The 22,771-nt window shown below is 38.0% G+C and overlaps 1 protein-coding gene across 8 annotated transcripts in view; it reads right to left on the bottom strand.

Moving 5' to 3' along the window:
* Nucleotides 1–22,771, bottom strand: part of NBDY (negative regulator of P-body association) — a 65,639-nt gene that overhangs the window by 35,810 nt on the left and 7,058 nt on the right. For 2 of the 8 annotated variants that reach the window (XM_077888760.1, XM_077888759.1), the window contains exon 3: nucleotides 21,990–22,070. The exons of the other annotated variants lie outside the window; for them this stretch is intronic. The gene's annotated coding sequence lies outside the window, so the exon portion shown is untranslated. The remainder of the gene's footprint in view (nucleotides 1–21,989; nucleotides 22,071–22,771) is intronic. 8 annotated transcript variants of the gene reach the window in all.

A 22,771-nucleotide genomic window follows, 5' to 3' on the forward strand; every position in this document is an offset into this window, starting at 1 on the left:
CAGAATGTCTTTCCATTTTCTTTGTGTCATGTTCAATTTCTTTCATTAGAATTTTATAGTTTTCAGAGACAGATCTTTCACCTTTTTGGTTAATTATATTCTTAGGTATTTTATTATTTTTGATGCAATTGTAAATGAGATTGTTTTCTTACTTTATCTGCTGTTTTATTATTAGTGTATAGAAACACATTTCTGCACAATGATTTTGCATCCTGCAGATTTTACTGAATTCATTTATCAGTTCTAGTAATTTTGTGGTGGAGTCTTTGGGTTGTTTTATATAGGGTATCATATCATCTTCAAATAATGGAAGTGTTATTTCCTTACTGATTTGAATGCCTTTTGTTTTTTTGTTTTCTGATTGCTGTCGGTAAGTTTAACAGTACTATCTTGAGTAATATTGGTGAGTGTGGACATCCTTGTCATCCTTCCTGACCTTAAAGGAAAAGCTCTCAGTTTCTCCCCATTGAGTGTGATGTTAGCTCTGTGTTTTTTTATGCTGAGGTATGTTCCCTCTAAACCTACTTTGTTGAATGGATGTTGTACTTTCTCAAATTTTTCTACGTCTCTTGAAATGATTGTATCATTTTTATCCTTGCTCTTACTGATAGGATGTATAACATTAATTTGCAAACACTGAACTACTCTCCCAGAAATAAATCCCACTTGATCATCTCAAATGATTTTTTTTTTTCTGATGAATTGTTGAATTTGGCTTGCTAGTATTTTATTGAGTATTTATTGAAAAAGTTTGCATTTATGTTTTTCAGGGACCTTGGTCAGTAGTTCTTTTTTGTGGTCATCTGGTTTTGGTATCAGGGTAATGCTGTCCTCATAGAATGAATTTGGAAGTTTTTGTTCCACTTCTGATGTTTGGGAAAGTTTTATAATAGTTATCAACTCTTCCTTAAATGTTTGTTTGAATTCCCTGTGAAGCCATCTAGTCCTGGACTTTTGTTTGCTGGGAGTTTTTTGATTACTGATTTAATTTCTTTACTGGTAATTGTTCCTGATTCAGTTTTGGTTGGTTATATATTTCTAGGAATTTATGCATTTCTTCCAGGCTGTCCAATTTGTTGGCATATAATTTTCATATTCTCTTACAATCTTTTGTATTTTTGTGATGTCAGTTGTTTTTCTCCTCTTTCATTGTGATTTTATTTGAACCCTCTCTCATTTTTTTTTCCCCATGAGTCTGGCTAAAGGTTTATCAATTTTGTTGATCTTTTCAAAAAACCAGCTCCTGATTTCACTGACCTTTATTATTATTATTATTATTATTATTATTATTATTATTATTATTATTTTGCTTTCTATATCATTTATTTGCACTCTAATCTTTATTACTTTTATACTTCTCCTAGTTTGGGGTTTTGCTTGTTCTTTTTGTGGCTCCTTTAGGTGTAGAGTTAAGCTGTTTATTTGATATTTTTCCTGCTTCATGAGGTTGGCTTCTATTTGCTGTAAATCTACCCCCTTAGAACTGCTTTTTCTGCCCCCCCCCCCCGAAAGACATTGAATCATTGTATTTTCATTTTCAATCCTCTCCGTTAAATTTTTATTTATTTAAGATTTTATTTACTTATTTAATCATGAGAGACAAAGAGAGAGGATAGAGACAGGCAGAGGGAGAAGCAGGCTCCCCACAGGGAGCCTGATTCAGGGTTCAATTCCCAGACCTCAGGACCACAGGATCATGACCTGAGCCAAATGTGGATGCTCAGCCACTGAGCCACCCATGTAATTACCCATGTAATTTTTAATTTCATCTTTGATTTCATGGTTTTCCCATTCATTGCTTAGTAGCATGTTATTTAACCTCAATGTATTTGTATTCTTTCCACTGTTTTTCTCATGGTTAATTCCTAGTTTCACAGCATTGTCTGAAAAGATTTATGGTATGACTTCAATCTTTTTGAATTTGTTGAAACTTGCTTTGTGGTCTACTATGTGATCTAGTCAGAAGAATGTTCCATGTGCACCTGAAAAGCATGTGTATTCTGCTGTTTTAGGATAGTTTGTTCTGAATGCATTTGTTAAGTCCATCTGGTTCAGTGTGTCATTCAACACAACTGTTTCCTTGTTAATTTTCTATTGGGATGATCTGTTTACGTAAATGAAGTGTTAAAGTCCCTACTATCACTGTTGTTACTATCAATTAGTTCCTTTATGTTTGTTATTAACCATCTTATGTATTTTGCTTTCTCATGTTTGCTGCATAAATCTTTTCAATTGTTTTATGCTCCTTTTGGATTGCCCCCCTTATTACTATATAGCATCCTTCCTTGTCTGTTCTTAAAATCTTTGTTTTAGCATCTATTTTGTCCACTGTAAGTTCTGCTATCTTGGCTCTCTTCAGGTCCATTTTGCATGATGAATTTTTCCCCATCTCCTCACCTTCAATCTGGAGGTGCATTTAGGACTGAAATGAGTCTATTGTAGGCAGCACATCAATGGTTCTTAGTGGTTTTTGTTTTAATCCATTCTGATACCCTATGTCTTTTGATTGGAGTATTTAGTCCACTTACATTCAGAGTGATTACTGGAAGATATGAATTTAGTGCCATTGTGTTACTGTGAAGTTGGTGTTTCTGGAGATTTTCTATGTTCCTTTGCAATATTTGTTGCTTTTGGTCTTTTTCCCCCAAAGAATCTCCTTTAATAGTCCTTGCAGGGCTGATTTAGTGGTCATGAACTCCTTCAGTTTATCTGGGAAACTCTCTAATTCTCCTTCTATGATGAATGAAAGCCTTGCTGTACAAAGTATTCTTCACTGCGTATTTTTCCCATTCGACATATTGAATATACCCCTGCCACTCTCTTCTGGACTGCCATGTTTCTTGGACAGCTCTGCTATGAACTTGATCTGTCTTCCCTTGTAGGTGAAGGATTTCTTTTTTTTTCTTTCTGCTTTCAGGAATCTTTCACTGTCTATGTGTGTTCTCTCAGTCCTCATATTGATTTCCTGGATGTGAAGAATGATTTGATATTTATCTAGCTGTGTTTGACAGATAAGGTATGCATAAAGTCCTCCTACTACTCCATCATCTTAACCTAGATTCAGCAGTTTATATGTTTCTAGGAATTTATCCATTTCTTCCAGTTTCCCAATTTGTTGGCATATAGTTTTTCATAATATTCTCTTATAATTGTTTGTATTTCTATGGAGTTAGTTGTTATTTCTCCTCTCTCATTTGCAATTTTATTTCTTTGGGTACTTTCTCTTTCCTTTGATAATTCTCGCTAGAGGTTTATCGATTTTATTGAGCTTTAAAAAGAACCATCCTCTGGTTTCTTTGATCTGTTCCATTGTTTTTTTAAGTTTCTACATCACTATGTCTGCTTTCATCTTTATTATTTCCTTTCTTCTTCTAGCTTTAGGCTCCATGTGTTGTTCTTTTACGAGCTCCTACATGTGTAAATTTAGGGTGTTTATTTGAGATTTTTCTTGCTTAAGATAAGGTTTATTGCTACACATACATCCCCCTTAAGACTACTTATGCATCCAAAAGTTTTTGGACCATTGTCCAATGTGGTCATTTGTATTTCTTTCCATGTATTTTTTATTTCTATTTTGATTCTGTGGTTGATTTTTTCCTTGTTTGTTAGCATGTTGTTTAACATCCATGTTATTTGTGGTCTTTTCAAATTTTTTCTTCTGATTGACTTTAAGTTTCATAGCATTGTGGTGAGAAAATATGCATGGTATGATCTCCATCTATTTATACTTGTTGAGTCCTGATGTGTGACCTCATATGTGATCTATCCTGGAGAATATCCCAAAAAAGAATATGTGTGTTCTGCTGCTTTAAGATGAAATGTTCTGGGACGCCTGGGTGGCTCAGTGGTTGGGCACCTGCCTTCGGTTCAGGTCTGATCCCAGGATGTGGGATCGAGTCCCACATCGGGCTCCCTGCAAGGAGCCTGCTGCTCCCTCCGCCTGTGTCTCTGCCTCTCTCTCAGTCTGTGTCTCTCATGAATAAATAAATACATCTTTAAAAAAAGATGAAATGTTCTGAATATATCTGTTAAGTCCACCTGGTCCACTGTGTCATCCCAAGCTATTGTGTCCTTGTTGATTTCCTCCTTCAATCATCTGTTTATTGCTGTAAGTGAGGTGTTACAGTCCTCTCTATTTTCTATTATTAATTATTTCCTTTATATGGTGGTTAATTGATTTCTATATTTGGGTGCCCCCAAGTAAGTGGCATAAACATAACTATTGTTAGATCTTCTTGCTGGATAGACCCCTTTATTATGATATAGTGCCCTTCTTCATCTCACATTACAGTCTTTGGTTTAAATCTCGTTTGTTGTAGGTATGACTACTCTGGCTTCCTTTTGACTCCATTATCAAGATAAATGGTTGCCCATCCCCTCACTTTAAATCTGCAGGATTCTTTAGGTCTAAAAGGACTCTCTTGTAGGCAGCAAATAGATGGGTCTTGGTTTTTTATCCATTTTATCACTATAACTGTTTAAATTGGATTATTTAGTCCATTTATACTCAATGAAATTATTGATAGATAATTATTAATTGCCATTTTGGTACTTTTGTTGTTTTTTGGAGTTCTCTGATCATTTATTTAATTGCTCTTTCATCATTTGTTGGTTTTCTTTAGTGATACACCTGATTATTTCAAACCCATTAGTGTTTTAGAGAATACACACAGTGCTCATCCTGTCAAGTGCCCCCCTCAGTGCCTGTCACCCATTCAAACCAACGCCCGCCCTCCTCCCCATCCACCACCCTTAGTTCGTTTCCCAGAGTTAGGGGTCTTTATGTTCTGTCTCCCTTTCTGATATTTCCCACACATTTCTTCTCCCTTCCCTTCTATTCCCTTTCACTATTATTTATATTCCCCAAATGAATGAGACCATATAATGTTTGTCCTTCTCTGATTGACTTATTTCACTCAGCATAATACCCTCCAGTTCCATCCACATTGAAGCAAATAGTGGGTATATGTCATTTCTAATGGCTGAGTAATATTCCATTGTATGCATAAACCACATCTTCTTTACCCATTCATCTTTCGATGGACACCGAGGCTCCTTCCACAGTTTGAGTGCCAGGTTTTCTATATAGAGAATCATCTCCCCTGAAAATAGTGAAAGTTTTACTTCTTCTTTGCAAATTTGGATTTTTTTTGGGGGGGGGCTCTGATTACGATGGCTAGGACTTCAAATGCTATGTTATTTAAAAGTGGTAAGAGTGAACATCAATGTCTTGTATCTGGCCAGAGGAAAAGCTCTCAGTTTTTCGCTCACTGAGAATCATATTAGTTATGAGTATTTTGTATATGGTCTTTATGATGCTGAGGTATGTTCCCTCTATCCCTACTTTGTTGATAGTTTTTATCATGAATGGATGTTGTACTTTGTGAAATAATTTTTCTGCATCTATTGAAATTATCATGATTTTTGCCCTTTCTTTTATTAATATAGTATAGCATAATGATTGATTTTTGAATATTGAAACACTCTTGCAGCCCAGGTATAAATGCCACTAAATTGTGATGATGATTCTTTTAATGTACTGTTGGATTCAATTTACTAATAATTTATTGAGAATTTTTGCATCCATATTCATCAACGGTATTGGTTGATGAATTAATTTCCTTTTTTTAGTTGAGAATGCCTGGTTTTGTTACCAGTGTAATACTGGCCTCACAAAATGAAATTGGAAGTTATACTTCAATTTCTATTTTTTGCAATAGTTTGAGAAATATAGGTATTAACTCCTCTGTTAATGTTTTCTTGAATTCACCTGTGAAGCCATCTGGTGGGTACTGGACTTTTGTTTTTTAATTGCTGATTGAATTGCTTTGCTGGTTATCAGTCTTTTCAACTTTTCAATTTCTTCTTGTTTCAGTTTTAGTAGTTTACATGTTTCTAGGAATTTATCCATTTTTTTTAGGCTGTCCAATTTGTTGGCATATAGTTTCTCATTATATTCTCTTCATAATTGTATGTATTTCTGTGGTGTTGCTTGTTATTTCTCCTCTCTCATTTGTGACTTAATTTATTTGAATTCCTTTTCTTTTTGATAACTCTGGCAGGGGAGTTATCAATTTTATTAATTTTTTCAAAGGATCACCTTCTGATTCCATTGATCTCTTCTGTTTTTGTTTTGTCTTTTAAGATTCTATATCATTTCTTTCTTTTCTAATCTTTATTATTTATATTCTTCCACTTGCATTATGTTTCCTTTGTTGTTCTTTATCCAGCTCCTTTATGTATACGGTTAGATAGTTTGAGAATTTTCTTGCTTTTCGAAGTCGGCCTTATTATAATTTACATTCCTCTTACGACTGCTTTAGCTGCATTCTAAATGTTTTGGACCACACTGAGGGGGGCACTTGGCGGGATGAGCAGTGGGTGTTATGCTTAATGTTGGCAAATTTAACTCAAATTAATTAATTAATTAATTAATTAATTAAAAATAAATAAATAAATGTTTTGGACCATTGTGTTTTCATTTTAGTTTGTTTCCTTGTATTTATTTCTTATTTGATTTCCTGATTGACCCACTCATTGTTTAGCAGAATGTTGTTTAACTTCCATGTATTTCTCGTATTTCTAAATTTTTTTCTTCTGGTTGACTTCAAGTTTCATAGCGTTATGGTCAGAAAATACACAAGATTTGATCTCGAACTTTTCGTACTTTCTGAGGTGTAATCTGTGACCTAATATGAACTCTACTGTGTAGCATATCCCATGTGCACTTGACAAGAATATATATTCTGAAGCTTTGGAATGGAATGTTCTGAATTTATCTGTTAAGCAGTTCTTGTCCAGTATGTCATTCAAAGCCATTGTTTCCTTATTGATTTTCTGTTTAGATGATCTATCCATTAATGAATATGGGCTGTTACTGCCCCTTAATATTAGTGTATTATCATCAATGAGTTCCATTATGTTTGTTATAAACTGTATTTTATATTTGGGTGCTCCCATGTTGGATGCATTAATATTTACAATGGTTATATCTGTTAGATAGTTGCCTTTATTATGATATACCATGTTTCTTCATGTCTTGTTACAGTCTTTGGTTTAAAATTTGGATTATCCAGGGATGCCTGGGTGGCTCAGTGGTTGAGTGTCTGCCTTTGGCTCAGGGCGTGATGCCACAGTCCCGGAATCGAGTCCCTTGTTGGGCTCTTCGCAGGGAGTCTGCTTCTACCTCTGCCTATGTTTCTGGCCCCCTCTCTCACTCTGTCTCTCATAAATAAAATCTTTAAAAAAATAAAATCTAGTTTATCCAGGCACCTGGTTGGCTCAGTGGTTGAGCATCTGCCTTTGGCTCAGGTCGTGATCCCAGGGGTCCTGGGATTGAGTACCACATCAGGCTCTGGGCAAAGGAACTGTTTCTTCCTCTGCCTATGTCTCTACCTCTCTCTTTGTGTCTCTCATGAATAAATAAATAAATAAAACCTTAAAAATAAAATCTAGTTTATCTGATACAAGCATTGTTACCTTTATGTTCTTTTGAGGTCCATAATACATGTTTCTCTATCTACCCACTTTCAAAGAGCAGGTTAAGTCTGCTATTTCTTTACTGATCTGTTATTTCTTTACTGATCTGTCTACACATTCTATTCATTATTGAAAGTGAAGTATTTATGTCTTCAACTATTACTATTTCTCTCTTCAGTTTTCTCCTCTTATAAAGCATAGTCTTCCATCTCTGCACTTAATCTCACCTCCATCAAACTATTAATTATACCCACTTTTTCCTGTTCCTTCAGCCTCTCCTTATTTGACATTTCCATAAATATTTTTTTCTTTTTTTTAATTTATTTTATTGGTGTTCAATTTACTAACATACAGAATAACCCCCAGTGCCCGTCACCCATTCACTCCCACTCCCCGCCCTCCTCCCCTTCTACCACCCCTAGTTCGTTTCCCAGAGTTAGCAGTCTTTACGTTCTGTCTCTCTTTCTGATATTTCCCACACATTTCTTCTCCCTTCCCTTCTATTCCCTTTCACTATTATTTATATTCCCCAAATGAATGAGAACATACACTGCTTGTCCTTCTCCGATTTACTTCACTCAGCATAATACCCTCCAGTTCCATCCACGCTGAAGCAAATGGTGGGTATTTGTCATTTCTGATAGCTGAGTAATATTCCATTGTATACATAAACCACATCTTCTTTATCCACTCATCTTTGGATGGACACCGAGGCTCCTTCCACAGTTTGGCTATTGTGGCCATTGCTGCTAGAAACATCGGGGTGCAGGTGTCCTGGCGTTTCATTGCATCTGAATCTTTGGGGTAAATCCCCAACAGTGCAATTGCTGGGTCGTAGGGCAGGTCTATTTTTAACTCTTTGAGGAACCTCCACACAGTTTTCCAGAGTGGCTGCACCATTCACATTCCCACCAACAGTGTAAGAGGGTTCCCTTTTCTCCACATCCTCTCCAACATTTGTGGTTTCCTGCCTTGTTAATTTGCCCCATTCTCACTGGTGTGAGGTGGTATCTCATTGTGGTTTTGATTTGTATTTCCCTGATGGCAAGTGATGCAGAGCATTTTCTCATATGCATATTGGCCATGTCTGTGTCTTCCTCTGTGAGATTTCTCTTCATGTCTTTTGCCCATTTCATGATTGGATTGTTTGTTTCCTTGGTGTTGAATTTAATAAGTTCTTTATAGATCTTGGAAACTAGCCCTTTATCTGATGTCATTTGCAAATATCTTCTCCCATTCTGTAGGTTGTCTTTTAGTTTTGTTGACTGTATCCTTTGCTGTGCAAAAGCTTCTTATCTTGATGAAGTCCCAATAGTTCACATTTCCATAAATATTTAATATTCTCAAGTCTTAAAAAAATATTCTCAAGTCTTTTCCTTCAAAACAAGGTTTCATTTAACCTTATGTTCCTCTCATTATATTTATCCTTATTCCCCTGTATCATAGTTCAACTTCTTGAAAGCGCACTCTACACTCTCTAAACACTTCTCCAATCTCCCTCCATGCACTCCCCAAACAACTACAATCATTTTCTTCTATGCCAAATCAAGGCCTTCTTTTGATAAATTAAATGACTGTTCTCCCCTTCCTTTCTCAATGCCAACGAATACTTTAAAGTCTTTTACAAAAACATGCTGATATTGTTGATTACCTCCTCATTCTTGATATATACTTTTCCTTTAGGTGATAGGACACTCCTTTTTTTTTTTTTTTTTAGGACACTTCATTTCCTATTCATCTTCCTTCCATCTTTGGCTATGCAGTTTCATTTACAGAATCCTCTTCCTCTCATAGTCTTTTCAATGTTGTTGTGCTTCAGAATTCCACTTCACTCTCTGGTCTCATATTATACACTCCCCATGACTTTAGCTCCCATTTATGTACTCACAATCCCCATCTATATGCTGATAACATCCAAATCTGCATTCCTCATCTGTAATTCTAACATTCTAAAGAATGTTTACATGTGAATGTCCCACAAGAATCTCAAATTAATCATGGCTGAAAATGAAGTATACCTCATCAACTTTCTTCACCTGGGTGCCTCCCATTTATAGTGTATGTTTAATTCAAATCTCCCTTAGAGATGATTCTGTCTCCAGCACTAAAATGTGTAATCTTCAAGGGCAGGTGCACAGTTTAATACTCTGTGTACCTGACACACAAAAATTCTCAGTAAGTGCTGACTGAATTGAACTGAATAAGTTTCAAATTAACATATTTTCTTCCCTAGAAAATTTGAAAATCTCTTCCTCTATAGTTTCTTCAAAATTAATAAGATTTCATTTTTCCTGTCCTTAATATATGTACTAAAACATTTTATTTTGCTGTGAGGGCACTGATGACTTTCTGATCTTTGTGACTGGGGAGGTGCTGAAGCCTTGCCTCATTCTTAGAACATCCTCTCTAATAGGCTGTTTCAGAATCTCTTTTCTCATACACAACACTGGAGTGCACCAAAATTCTAAGGTTTTTATAAAAACGTGTCTGACCAGGATCCCTGGGTGGCTCAGCAGTTTAGTGCCTGCCTTCGGCCCAGGTCACGATCCTGGAGTCCCAGGATTGAGTCCCACATCAGGCTCCCTGCATGGAGCCTGCTTCTCCCTCTGCCTCTCTCTCTCTCTCTCTCTCTCATAAATAAATAAAAATCTTTAAAAAAAATAAAAACGTGTCTCACCAAAGAATACATACTCTGTGATTCCATGTATATAAAGTTCAAGCACAGGCAAACTTGATAGATGGTGATTAAAGTCAGAATAGTGGTTACTTCTTGAGGGTACTAACTTGAAGGGGCACAAATGAACCTTCTGGGTTACTGAAAATGTTCTATATTTTGATCTAGGTTGTGGTTACATAAATGGATAAATATAGGTATAAACTTATCAGAACTACATACTTAAGATTTATGTACTTTACTATAAGTTATATATCAATTAATAAACAAACAAACTTATGAACTTCTGTTGTGTACGTTATCTTCTACATTCCTAATCAACAAGATGGAAAGATGCTATGGTGAGAATTCAATGTGTATCAATGTGCATCTACCAAGCATATGATATGTACAATAATAGATAAATACCAGACAGAAACATGGCAATGAGGAAGTAATCACTTCTAGAAGCAAAGAACAAGAAATAAAAGAAAACTTTCTTAAGGTTAAGACAACTGAGCAGGACTATGAAGAGCAAAGTTCATGAAGTAAAGAGTATAAAGAGATTACAGGAAAACAAATGCACAAAAAAATGGGAATCAAACATAGTAGATTCAAGGAAACCCTGGTAAAACATAAACTACAAGAAAGGGATTATATAAAACTTGGGGTGGTGTAGGGATTAGTGGTAAGAGAGCAGTTCCAGTAAGAGGCATGTCATAGAGAATTTTTAGGCTACACTAAGACTATCACAGGAAACAGAAAGTCATTAAAAGATTTTTAATTAGAGAAACAATATGGTTAGATATATACTCTAGAGACTGTACAAAAAGTCATCAGGCAGTAGTGGAGGCAGCAGCTTCAGTTACGAAACTATTTTTGTCATCAGGAGAAATGGTAAGGGCCTAAACTAGGGTACCACAGAACACCTGGGTGACTCAGTGGTTGAGCGGCTGCCTTTGGCTCAGGGCATGATCCTGCAGTCCTGGGATTGAGTCCTACATCAGGTTCCCTGCAGGGAGCCTGCTTCTCCCTCTGCCTACGTCTCTGCCTCTCTCATGAATAAATAAATAAAATCTTTGAAAAATAAAAATAAATACACCAGAGTACTGGAATAGAGTTTTAGAAATGGAAAAGAAGACAAATTCATGAGATATTTTGAAGAATAATCCTTTATGATTTTACATCAGATTAAAAAGTAGAGGTAAAAAAGGAGAAATATGACATGATGCCCAAGTTGTTTATCCTTGAGAATATTAGTACCAACAAAAATGTGGTGCTAGTGGTGGTGTAATAGAGTTCAGTTGGCTTGATGAGTCTGAAGCCTGATATAAAGCATTTGTATATTTAATTAAACTCAAGGCAGTGGGCGAGATTGCCAAGCAGAACTGAGACTTCAAACAGGGAGTTTTAGGAACCACTAAATCTAAAGATTCCAGCAGAGGAGGAGTACTCAAAAAAAAAGAGTGAGAAACAAAGGCCAGATATATAAGAGAAGAACTGAAAGAGAAGGATGTCCTAGGGAGCAAAAGAGGAGAGAATTTTAAATATTAGAGTCACAATAAAAGCTTAAAGCTATTCACTAAATCTGGCCATCAGATCTATAGTAATCTATACCACAAAGCATGCATAGCCATTCTAACAATTTCCTGCGTCTCTACATACAGTTTTTCAACATTCTCACCCATTCTTATCTACTCTACTCTAGCTAGTATTTCTCAATCCTATCTGGCCCTGTTTCTTATTTTATTGCTTATTTCACTATACTGAAGTGATATACAAAATATCTGATATACAAAATATCAAAAATATGATATCTACAATATAAAAGAGAAATACAAAGAAAGCAGTTTATGGTGAAACAGAATGTATTTCAAAATGGAAATGCTGGGTCATGACAACACTAAAAGACACATGTAGACAAATATACATAGAATGCCTGTAAATGTACTAGTTACAAATGCTCTTTTACAGGTCTGTTATTACTCTCATTTCAAATATCCAAGAACAGTATTTTTGTAGGTGAAATGATTTTCCAAACTGAACATTCTTGGTAACATTCTGAACAAAACAAAGTAAGATCTATGTTAGTGTACATGGTAGACGCAGTCCTAGAAAAGTCAGTGTATATTAAAACTTTCTTTGTATATATTATGAAGTTTGATTCAAGGCCTGGATCAATACAAAGGGGCGTTTCATCTATATAAACATCCAATGGGATAGTCAAATTTGTCTGGGACATAGAAAAATTATTTTTTTTGTGCAGCCTGTTCTGACACAAAACCCTGATCATAATAGGACAGGAAGTACTCCAGTCATTATGATTATCTACAAGCGCCTCACAAACTTTCAAATGATCTCCTTTGGTTGATACTACCATCACTGAGAGCCACCACCACTTTATTCCCATCCAAAGACAAAAACAATCCCTTCCTTAGCATTGCACGCCCATTTAATAACAAGGCTGATTTCTTTTCTTTCTCAGTTATTAGGAATTCTCTTCTCTCCTAGAACATCAATCTCTTCCTCCTTACTTGTTGCTGTTGGCCAATAAGCTTTCCCAACTTTCTGCAATTTTTAACAATCTGCCATGGCACTTAAACCTCTTACAATTATCATCCATTTTTATCTTCTCCTCCTTACCTGAACATCTCTGAGTGGTGTATACTGGCTTCAATTTGGCACCTTCTAGTCATTCTTCAACCCACTGCAGCCTTACTTCTATTCTAACAACACTGAAACTATTCATGTTAAATTCATTCATGAACTCAATGAAAGTTTTTCGCATTGAACTAAACTTCTTGAATCCTCTACTATCTATAATGCTGCTGTCCACATTTCTCTTAAAATGGGCATCAAGGAGGCGGGGCAAGATGGCAGAAGAGTAGGGTCCCCAAGTCACCTATCCCCACCAAATTACCTAGATAACCTTCAAATCATCCTGAAAACCTACAAATTCGGCTTCAGATTTAAAGAGAAAACAGCTGGAATTCTACAGTGAGAAGAATTCACGCTTCTATCAAGGTAGGAAGACAGGGGGAAGAAAGAGAAAAAGAGGCATCCAAGGGGGAGAGGCCCCAAGAGGAGCCAGGCTAAGGCCATGAGGCAAGTGCCCCCAGGACAGGAGAGACCCATCCCGGAGAAGCAGGAGCTTCACCAACCTTCCCGGAGGGAAAGAAGCTCACAGGGAGTTGGAGAAGGATCCCAGGAGGGGCGGGGATGCCCTCAGGCTCCCTGGGACACTAACAGAGCACCTGCGCCCCAGGGAGAGCAAGCCACACCCCGCGGCCAAGCTCCCTAAAGGGCTTCAGCACAAGCCTGCTGGACCCAGGAGCAGCTCCGAGGCGGCTAGGGGGAGGCTCTGGGGAGAGGGCTGCATGACCGGTTGCAGCTGGGAAGCGGCTCTGGCAGAGGCTCCGAGCAGAGGGGGCTGCGCGGCCAGGAGCACGACTCCAACAGTGCAGGCCCGGGAGTACAGGGCACCGGGGACACAGCCCAGGATCCAACTTTCCCCCCAGGACAGGCATAAGCCAGGAGGGCCCAGGACAGCAAGGACACTCCTGCCACCAGGCGACCCCGAGCTGAGCAGATCAGTGGCCCCCGCCCCCGGAGCATCCAGGCCCCTGTAGACTGAGAGCTCCTAAGTTAGGACAGGAGCTGACTCCACCTGCTACTGTTGTTGTTCTTCCTGGGGTCTCACAGGATAAACAACCCCCACTGAGCTTCACAGTGGCCTCACCGATAAACAGGTTAAACAACTTTCATTGAGCCTTGCACCAGGCTGCAGGCTGAGCAGCTCCCCCAAGTCCCACCCGAAAATCAGCACAGCAGGCCCCTCTCCCAGAAGACCACTTAGACCAACAGGGGAAAAACAAATTATTGACCAAGGAGCACTGGAAAGTTCCAGGGGAAGTCAAGGGATTTACAGTATAGAGAAGCAGAGGATACGCCCCCTTGTTTTTTTGTTATTTCTGTTTGCTTTCCCCCCCTTTTTTCTTTTCTTCTCTTCAGTTTTTTTCCTTTTTTTTCTTTCTTCTTTTTCTTTTCTTCTTTCTCTTCTCTCTTTTTCTCCTTTTCCCAATACAACTTGTTTTTGGCCACTCTGCACTGAGCAAAATGACTAGAAGGAAAACCTCACCTCAAAAGAAAGAATCAGAAACAGTCCTCTCTCACAAAGAGTTACAAAAACTGGATTACAATTCACTGTCAGAAAGCCAATTCAGAAGCACTATTATACAGCTACTGGTGGCTCTAGAAAAAAGCATAAAGGACTCAAGAGACTTCATGACTGCAGAATTTAGATCTAATAAGGCAGAAATTAAAAATCAATTGAATGAGAGGCATCCAAACTAGAGGTCTTAACGACGAGGGTTAACGAGGTGGAAGAACTAGTGAGTGACATAAAAGACAAGTTGATGGCAAAGAGGGAAACTGAGGAAAAAAGAGACAAAGAATTAAAAGATCATGAGGATAGATTAAGAGAAAGAAATGAAACCTGAGGAAGAAAAATCTACGTTTAATTGGGGTTCCCGAGGGCACAGAAAGCGACAGAGGTCCAGAATATGTATTTGAACAAATCATAGCTGAAAATTTTCGTAATTTGTGAAGGGAAACAGGCATTCAGATCCAGGAAAAAGAGAGATCGCCCCCTAAAATCAATAAAAACCACTAAACACCTCGACATTTAATAGTGAAGTTTGCAAATTTCAAAGATAAAGAGAAGATCCTTAAATCAACAAGACACAATAAATCTCTAACTTTTATGGGGAGAAATATTAGATTAACAGCAGACCTCTCCAGAGACCTGGCAGGCCAGGAAGGGCTGGCAGGATATATTCAGGGTCCTAAATGAGAAGAACCTGCAGCCAAGAATATTTTATTCAGCAAGGCTCTCATTCAGAATAGAAGGAGAAAGAAAGAGCTTCTAAGATAGGCAGGAACTGAAAGAATGTGTGACCACCAAACCAGCTTGCAAGAAATTTTAAGGGGGACTCATAAAATTCCTCTTTAAGAGGAAGTCCAATGGAACAATCCACAAAAACAGGGACTGAATAGGTATCATGATGACACTAAACTCTTTCAAGAGTAACTCTGAACGTGATGGGCTTAATGACCCCATCAAAAGGCGCATGGTTTCAGACTGGACAAAAAAGCAGGACCCATCTATTTGCTGTCTAAAAGAGACTCATTTTAGACAGAAGGACACCTACAGCCTGAAAATAAAAGGTTAGAGCACCATTTGCCATTCAAATGGTCCTCAAAAGAAAGCAGGGGTAGCCATCCTTATATCAGATAAACTAAAATTTATCCCGAAGACTGTAGTGAGAGATGAAGAGGGACACTATACCATACTTAAAGGATCTATCCAAGAAGAGGACTTAACAATCATCAATATATATGCCCCAAATGTGGGAGCTGCCAAATATATCAATCAATTAATAACCAAAGTAAAGACATACTTAGAAATAATACACTTATACTTGGTGAGTTCAATGTAGCGCTTTCTACAATTGATCGGTCTTCTAAGCACAACATCCCCAAAGAAACAAGTGCTTTAAATGATACACTAGACCACATGGATTTCACAGATATATACAGAACTTTACATCCAAACTCAACTGAATACACATTGTTCTCAAGTGCACATGGAACTTTCTCCAGAATAGACCACATACTGGGTCACAAGTCAGGTCTGAACCGATACCAAAAGATTGGGATCCTCCCCCGTGTATTCTCAGACCATAATGCTTTGAAATTAGAACTAAATCACAAGACGGAGTTTGGAAGGATTTCAAACAACTGGAGGTTAAGGACCATCCTGCTAAAAGATGAAAGGGTGAACCAGAAAATTAAGGAAGAATTAAAAAGATTCATGGAAACTAATGAGAATGAAGATACAACCGTTCAAAATCTTTGGGATGCATCAAAAGCAGTCCTGAGGGGGAAATACATCGCAATACAAGCATCCATTCAATAACTGGAAAGAACTCAAATACAAAAGCTAACCTTACACCAAAAAGAGCTAGAGAAAAAACAACAAATAGAACCTACACCCAGCAGAAGAGACTTAATAAGATTCCAGGAGAACTCAATGAAATCGAGACCAGAAGAACTGTGGAACAGATCAACAAAACCAGGAGTTGGTTCTTTGGAAGAATTAATAAGATAGATAAACCATTAGCCAGCCTTATTAAAAAGAAGAGAGAGAAGACTCAAATTAGTAAAATCACGAATGAGAAAGGAGAGATCACTACCAACACCAAGGAAATACAAACAATTTTAAAAACATATTATGGACAGCTATACGCCAATAAATTAGGCAATCTAGAAGAAATAGATGCATTTCTGGAAAACCACAAACTACCAAAACTGGAACAGGAAGAAATAAAAAACCTGAACAGGCCAATAACTAGGGAGGACATTGAAGCAGTCATCAAAAACCTGCCAAGACACAAAAGTCCAGGGTCAGATGGCTTCCCTGGGGAATTCTATCAAACTTTTAAGGAAGAAACCATACCTATGGTACTAAAGCTTTTCAAAAAGATAGAAAGAGATTGAATACTTCCAAACTTGTTCTATGAGGCCAGCATCACCTTAATTAGAAAACCAAAGACCCCACCAAAAAGGAGAATTATAGACCAATATCCCTGATGAACATGGATGCAAAAATGCTAAATAAGATACAATAGGATATAACAATACCTTAAGAAGATTATTCAACATGACCAAGTAGGATTTATCCCCGTCATGCAAGGCTGGCTCAACACGCGGAAAACAATCAATGTGATTCATCATATCAGCAAGAGGAAAAACAAGAACGATATGATCCTCTCAATAGATACCAGAGAAAGTATTTGACGAAATACAGCATCCATTCCTGATCAAAACTCTTCAGAGTGTAGGGATAGAGGGAACATTCCAACATTCCTCAACATCTTAAAAGCCATCTATGAAAAGCCCACAGCAAATATCATTCTCGATGGGGAAGCACTGGGAGCCTTTCCCCTAAGATCCGGAACAAGACAGAGATGTCCACTCTCACCACTGCTATTCAACACAGTACTAGAAGTCCTAGCCTCAGCAATCAGGAAACCAAAGAAATAAAAGGCATTCCAATTGGCAAAGGATAAGTCAAAGTCTCCCTCTTCACAAATGACATGATACTCTACATAGAAAACCAAAAAATCCACCCCAAAATGGCTAGAATTCATACAGCAATTAAGCAGTGTGGCAGGATACAAAATTAATGACCAAAAATCAGTAGCATTTCTATACACTAACTATGAGACTGAAGAAAGAGAAATTAAGGAATTAATCCCATTTACAATTACACCCAAAAGCATAAGATGCCTGGGAATAAACCTAACCAAAGAGGTAAAGCATCTATACCCTAAAAACTACCGAACACTTCTGAAAGAAATTGAGGAAAATACAAAGAGATGGAAAAATATTCCATCCTCATAGATTGGAAGAATTAATATTGTGAAAATGTCAATGCTACCCAAGGCAATTTACATATTTAATGCAATCCTATCAAAACAATGGACTTTCTTCAGAGTTGAACCAAACCATCTTAAGATTTGTGTGGAATCAGAAAAGACCCTGAATAGCCAGGGGAATATTAAAAAACAAAACCAGAGCCAGGGGCATCACAATACCGGATTTCAAGTTCTACTCCAAAGCTGTGATCATCAAAACAGCGGGGTACTGGCACAAAAACAGACACATAAATCAATGGAACAGAATAGAGAACCCAGAAATGCGCTCTCAACTCTATGGTCAACTAATATTCGACCATGCAGGAAAGACTATCCACTGGAAAAAGGACAGTCTCTTCAGTAAATGGTGCTGGGAAAATTGGCCATCCACATGCATAAGAATGAAACTAGATCATTGTCTTACACCAGACACAAAGAGAAATTCAAAATGGATGAAAGATCTAAATGTTAGACAAGAATCCATCAAAATCCTAGAGGAGAATACAGGCAACACCCTCTTTGAACTTGGCCACAACAACTTCTTGTAAGATACATCTCAGAAGGCACGGGAAATAGAAGCAAAAAGGAACTATTGGGATTTCATTAAGATAAAAAGCTTCTGCACAGCCAAAGAAACAGTCAACCAAACTAAAAGACAACCTACAGAATGGGAGAAGTTATTTGCATATGACATATCAGATAAAGGGCTAGTATCCAAGGTTTATAAAGAACTTATTAAACTCAACAGCATAGAAACAAACAATCTAATCATGAAGCGGGCAAAAGCCATGAACAGAAATTTCAGAGGAAGACATAGACATGGCCAACATGCACATGAGAAAATGCCCCACATCACTTGCCTTCAGGGAAATACAAATCGAAACCACAATGATATACCACCACACACCAGTGAGAATGGTGAAAATTAACAAGGCAGGAAACCACAAATGTTGGAGAGGATGTGGAGAAAGGGGTACCCTCCTGCACTGTTAGTGGGAATGTGAACTGGTCCCGCCAGTCTGGAAAACTGTGTGTAGGTTCCTCAAAGAGTTAAAAATTGAACTGCCCTATGACCCAGCAATTGCACTTCTGGGGATTTACCCCAAAATACAGATGCAGTGAAAGACAGGACACCTGCACCCCAATGTTTATAGCAACAATGTCCAAAATAGCCAAACTATGGAAGGAGCCTCGGTGTCCATCGAAAGATGAATGAAGAAGATGTGGTATATGTATACAATGGAATATTACTCAGCCATTACGAATGATGAAGACCCACCATTTGCTTCAATGTGGATAGAACTGGAGGGTATTATGTTGAATGAAGTAAGTCAATTGGAGAAGGACAAACATTATATGGTCTCATTCATTTGAGGAATATAAAAAATAGTGAAAGGGAATAAAGGCGAAAGAGAAAATGAGTGGGAAATATCAGTGAGGGTGACAGAACATGAGAGACACCTAACTCTGGGAATCGAACAAGGGGTGGTGGAAGGGAGGTGGGAGGTGGATGGGTTGACTGTGTGACAGGCACTGAGGGAGGAACTTGAGGGGTGAGCACTGGGTGTTATGCTATATGTTGTCAAATGGAACTTCAATAAAAAATATAGGAAATAAAAAGAAATCTTGTCATTTCCAGCACAGTGGATAAAACTTGAGGACAGTATACTAAGTGAACTAAGTCAGAAAAAAAACACTGTATGATCTCACTTATACATGGAATCTTCCTAAAAAAAAAAATAAACTCATAGATACAAAGAGTATGTTGGTAATTTCCAGAAGTTGTAGGATAGGAGAAATTGGTGAAAGTGGCCAAAAGGTATAAAATTTCAACTGTAACATCCATAAGTTCCTTGTATCTAATACATTAATAACACAATGTACATTATACTTGAGCTAATAATATAATTATATAAATATATAAATACATAAAAATATTTATACAATTATAGTTACAGTGTATTTCCAACATAGTTCACACTACAGCATAATGACTATAATTAACAATATAATATTGTATAGTTAATAGTTGCTGAGAATAGATAGATAGTTCTCACCACACAGGGGTCAGTCACCTGGTTGCCTCAGTCGGTTATGTGTCCAACTCTTGAGTTCGGCTCAGGTCATGATCTCAGGGTCGTGAGACTGAGCCCCTGCACTGGGCTCTGTGCTGAGCATGGAGCCCGCTTAAAATTTTCTCCCTCTCTCTCTGCCCCTCCCGCTCGCGTGATCTCTCTAAAAAAATAATTTAAAAAAAGTTCTCACCACAGAGAAAAAATTGGTAACTGTGTAAGATGACTGTGTGAAAACTTACTGTGGTAATTATTTTTTAATATATAGGTATAGCAAATCATCTTATTGTATACTGCAAACTTGCAACATTACATGCCAAATATATTTCAATAAACCTAGACAAAAAAGAACTATAATATAGCTTGCATTGTCCACTTGGATTATATGTTCTTCCAAAAACATCCCTTTTTCACTAATTATAAGTGGATACTCTTAACAATAAACATTTATGAAACAAAAATTGGAACAATGTCAAGTATCTATTTTGACACATATAGGAGATTATATAAAAGAAACACATCTTTCTGAGGAAATACACACTGAAGTATTTACAGGTACTTAAGTATTTCCCAGTAAATGGACATGGTATCTGCTAGGAACTCTTAAATAGCTCAGAGAGAGGAAGAGGGAGAAGGGCAGAGGAAGAAGGGAAGGTAGAGGTAAGAATGGATGGGGGAGGAGTAAGGACAAAAGAGAAGAGAGAGGAAGAAGGGGTTTGAGAGAGAGAAAAAGAAATAGAGAATGAAAAAAGCAAACATGGAAAAATATTAATTGGTGAATCTGGGTAAAGAGTATATGGGAGTTCTTTGTAATGTTCTACCAATGTTTCTGAATTGTAAAATTAGACCAAAATAAAAGATTTATTGGAGGATGAGTTAAGATGGCAGAGTAGTTGGGGAACCCTATACTTGCCTTGTACCTTAAACATAGCTAGATTAATAAATCATTCTAAACATGTAAGAAATCAATCTGAGGACTAAGAGAACAAACTGCACATCTAGAAGGAGAAAAACAGCCACATCATGGAAGGCAGGAGCTGCAGACAGTTAAGTTGGGGGAGAAAAGAACTAGAGGTTCTTCGGAGTGGAGGGAAGCCTTATCATGGAGAGAGGATCAAGGAACAGAGAAAGAAAGAGAGAGAAACCAACATGAAGGGGATTACATAAGAAAAGCACTTCCCCAAAACCACTGACTAGGGAAAGGAGAGGGGCTGCTTATTGTAAAGTTTTTACAAGCAGTGGAGCTCAAAGTCTAAAGTTCTAGAAGTATGGTATCACTGGGGTCATACCATGTGGGCATAACTGTGCTCATCTGGGGAAGGAGGGCAGAGTCCTGAGAGTGGACAGCATGGTCTGAGGAGACCCTTGGTTGCACCTGGAGAGACAGTTCCCCTTTTTGGAGTGCATTTGGGAGAGGTGGCATATCCTGAGAGGGCATGAAACAGATGATGGGCACCATTGAGCTGCACTGTTAATTAACATATCAGCAGAGGAAAGTGCTGAAGACAGCTATCCTGGATGACAGCTTTTGGCTGAGCTTTACCATAAATTCCGAGCCCCTGTACATTCATGCAGCTGCTTTTCTGGGACAAACTCACACCAACCACAGTGCAGCAAGACCCTCCCCCAGAGAATCAATGTAGGTTTGCATTATACCCAGTTCCTAAAATTGGAGTTTTGAAACCCAGCTTCACCCCTGAGATAAAACACAGAAACACTGTGCTGCCAGGCAGGTAGATGGCACAGACACAGACAGGGTTCTGATGGAATCCTGAGACACAGAGGGAGATAGTTGGCTCTTCTGTGAGGGCTTCCTGAACAGCAGACGGCACCAACTTCCCTCTACGGGGACAAGAGAGTGGGGTGAGGCCATTTCTCCCTCACCCATCAGCATAGACATACTTCAGTGAATAAAACAGCATCCCCAGTGGAAGGTGAAGCTGCTTACAACAATCCCTGCCCCACTGCACCCTATAGGTGCATCTGCACTAAGCCAAATCCACCCTGAGAACCAGTGCAGCATGCCCCTCCCCCAGAAGACCAGCACAAACCCCTTGCACAAAGTGTACTGATCATAGAGTACTGCAAATCTTTAGCTCTAAGGGAAACAGGATCCAGCCTTTTCCAAAAAGCACACCAAAACACACCTAGTTAAAACCCTCCATACAATGTCCAATGTCCAAACACACACCATCCCCCCACATAGACAAAATGCAGACAAGGAAAAACTCTGCAGATGATTGACCTAAGAGAAGGAGCAGTGGAAACACACAGCAGAGTGCACACAACATACACCAAAAAACTTACTGAAGCGCCAAGCCCTGGATGGTATATGACCTCTTCTTAATTTAGCCATTGCTCTCAGGAGCAGGAAACATAACAGGATTTCTGAACACACAGAAGACAGGGTTATAAACAAAACATCAAGACAGAGGAATCCATCCCACAAGAAAGACCAAGAGGTAATGGCCAGTAATCCAATTAAAACAGTTACATGTAATATATAATATTAGTAATATGCCTGAACAAGAATTTAAAACAACAATCTTAAGGATACTAACTGGACTTGAGAAAAGCATAGAAAATACCAGGGAGTACATTACTGCACAGATCAAATATCTACTAACTAGTCAGGCAGAAAAAAAAAGCTAGAACCAAGAAGAACAACTAACTGGAGGTAATGACCACAAGGATGGAAGAAGCTAAGGATGAATCAGTCATATGAGATAAAATTATGGAAAATAATGAAGTTGAAAGGAAGCAGGAAAGAAAAACACTGGATTACAAATGTAGACTCAGGGAATTCAGTGACCTCATAAAGTGTAATAACATTTGTATCATAGGAGTCTCAGAAGAAGAAGAGAGGGAAAAAGGGGCAGAAGGTTTATTTGAGAGAATTATAGCTGAAAACTTCCTTAATCTGGATAACAACAAACACTGAAATCCAGAAGACATAAAGAACTCCCATCAAAATCAACAAAAACAAGCCAACACCAAGATATAACATATGGTGAAATTTACAATATACACAGATAAGGAGGGACGCCTGGGTGGCTCAGCAGTTGGGCATCTGCCTTTGGCTCAGGGCA

This window comes from Canis aureus, chromosome X (genome assembly GCF_053574225.1).
Source record: "Canis aureus isolate CA01 chromosome X, VMU_Caureus_v.1.0, whole genome shotgun sequence".
NCBI classification, from domain to species: domain Eukaryota; kingdom Metazoa; phylum Chordata; class Mammalia; order Carnivora; family Canidae; genus Canis; species Canis aureus.